The sequence below is a fragment of the Otolemur garnettii genome, unplaced genomic scaffold, assembly GCF_000181295.1.
Source record: "Otolemur garnettii isolate 467f Iridium unplaced genomic scaffold, OtoGar3 scaffold00108, whole genome shotgun sequence".
NCBI classification, from domain to species: domain Eukaryota; kingdom Metazoa; phylum Chordata; class Mammalia; order Primates; family Galagidae; genus Otolemur; species Otolemur garnettii.
The window spans coordinates 5,389,315-5,391,542 of NW_003852503.1; the positions used below are offsets into that span (position 1 = coordinate 5,389,315).

At 42.5% G+C, this 2,228-nt stretch overlaps 1 protein-coding gene across 1 annotated transcript in view; it reads right to left on the reverse strand.

The window, feature by feature from the left end:
- CBL (Cbl proto-oncogene) overlaps positions 1 to 2,228 on the reverse strand; it is a 90,425-nt gene that overhangs the window by 14,625 nt on the left and 73,572 nt on the right. The gene's annotated exons all lie outside the window — the stretch shown is intronic.

The following is a 2,228-nucleotide window of genomic DNA, read 5'->3' on the forward strand; positions in this document are numbered from 1 at the left end:
TAGAAGGCAAATGCCATGTGAACACTGAATGGGCCAGATGGGCCTGATGTAAGTTTCAGGTCACACAAACCCCTCTTTAAAGCCTCAGAAACTACAGATTCTAGCACTTCCTGAATTATTTTTGTGCCACCAGAAGAGGGCACTCTCAGTCACAGAAATACCATGAAGATGGCAAGCTACAGACAGGCCAATGTATACTGGACATGACAGTGCTACAAAAAGCTACTTATCTTATGATTTTAAAAATTAGAATTTTCTATCTCCCCATCTTTAGAAAATGAAAAATCTCCACAAAATTAAAAATAGAAACCCATATAAAAAGGGGCACATATGAACCTCTCAACAAAGGTTGAAAATAATGGTTTTTTTTTTTTTTTTTTTAGACAGTCTCCCTCTGTCACCTGAGCTAGAATGCCATGGTCTTAATCTAGCTGAAAGCAACCTCAAACTCCTGGGCACAAGTAATCCTCCTACCTCAGCCTCCCAGACAACTGAGACGACAAGCACCCGCCACAACACCCACCTCAGTTTTTTCTATTTTTAGTAGGGACAGGGTCTCACTTTGTTCAGATGGGTCTTGAACTCCTGAGCTGAAGCAATCCTCCCATCCTGGCCTCCCAGTGTGCTAAGATTACAGGTGTCAACTGTGGAGCTCGGGCCCAAAAATGTTTAAGGAACAGAATGAGGAAAGAGATCAAAGGCAATAAATTCTCTGTGGGTTATTATGAGAAGAAAGTGAGATCTGTATGAGGAAAATTGTCAACTATACCACTATAAAGCATCTGGAGTTCTTCCAAAGAAATAAGTAAATGCAGCAATTAGAGCAGATTAATACTCTCTGTCCATCTGCGTTCTAAAAAAATGAGGTGCCAAATTAGAAGGAACAATACGTGTACAACCTTTCCCATTTTTCCTGCCGACAGCAGGATGACAAGTTTGCCAAAGTAAGCCGTCGGGGGAGATACAGTAATGCCTAAGATGCTCTTCTGCGTTTGTATCCCCAACAGGAAGCACAGACAAATAGACATCGTAAGCACTTATGCAAGGAAACAGATAAGAAACCAGCACCCTCACATTTCATCCTGCTATGAGTGCTGTTGCTACTTGCTTTTCACTCATGTTTAAGAAGATGGGCTCCACATCAGGAATAATGCGGCACGTGCAGCCAAACGCCTCAAGTACAAAAGCCAGAAGTTACTAGTCACGCTCCCACTTCATCACCAGTCCCTGTCCGCTCACTATATCCTGAGGGTTTTCCCTAAGAGAATTGCATATCCATGCCTTTCTTTTCATTTTACTCAGCAACTTCCAAGTGATCCCCCCCAACTTGTAGCTTATCTCACCAAATCCTTCTGCTTACCACCATCAGCTTAGCCATCCTTAAACACTCACCAACTCAGAAACTGGAAGTAACTACCAACTTCCCCTGGCCACAAAATCCTTCTTCCTGGCTCGCACATGTCCTTCTAATCTGATCTCCCTGACCCAGAGCACTTCCCACAACTCCCCACCAGGCACTGATTGCTGCTGCTCCTACCCAGTGTTTCCTGCCTTGCTCTGAGCCTTCTGCCCTCCCTGCCTTTGTTCACGTGGTTTCCCTGTAAGGTCCTCCTCTCTGCCCCCCATCCACCGCTCTTTCTCATTTGTTAAGTGCAGAAGACAGTGCTAATCATATTCGTTTAATTTTATTTTTCATTTGTATACATAATAGCCGTATGCACGTATATTTGTAAGGTAGCTAATCATATTCTTCGATTCATGGCTCAATATCATAACTGATCCCTGGAATGTTCTTTTATCCCAACATAATGGAAAAGAAATTATTAAAGAAACAGAACATTTCCAAGACCTGAGGGACATACACATATACATAGAAAGGATTCACTGTGCACCTGGTTCCATGAAGAAAAGGAAGCCAGTAACAAACCAACCCAAAATACTCTTTAAATTTTTCAGCAAATCAAGGACAGGGAAAATGACCCTAAGAGCTTCTGGTGATAGAGGGAAAGGGGGCACCAAAGAGTAAAAATATGTTAGCAGCTCTATTAATTTAGTGCTGAATACTTTATTTATTTATTTATTTATTTTTGAGACAGAGTCTCACTTTGTCACCCTTGGTAGAGTGCCGTGACATCATGGCTCACAGCAACCTCAAAACTCTTGAGCTCAAGCTATTCTCTTGCCTCAGCCTCTCAAGTAGATGGGACTATAGGCGCCCACCTACAACA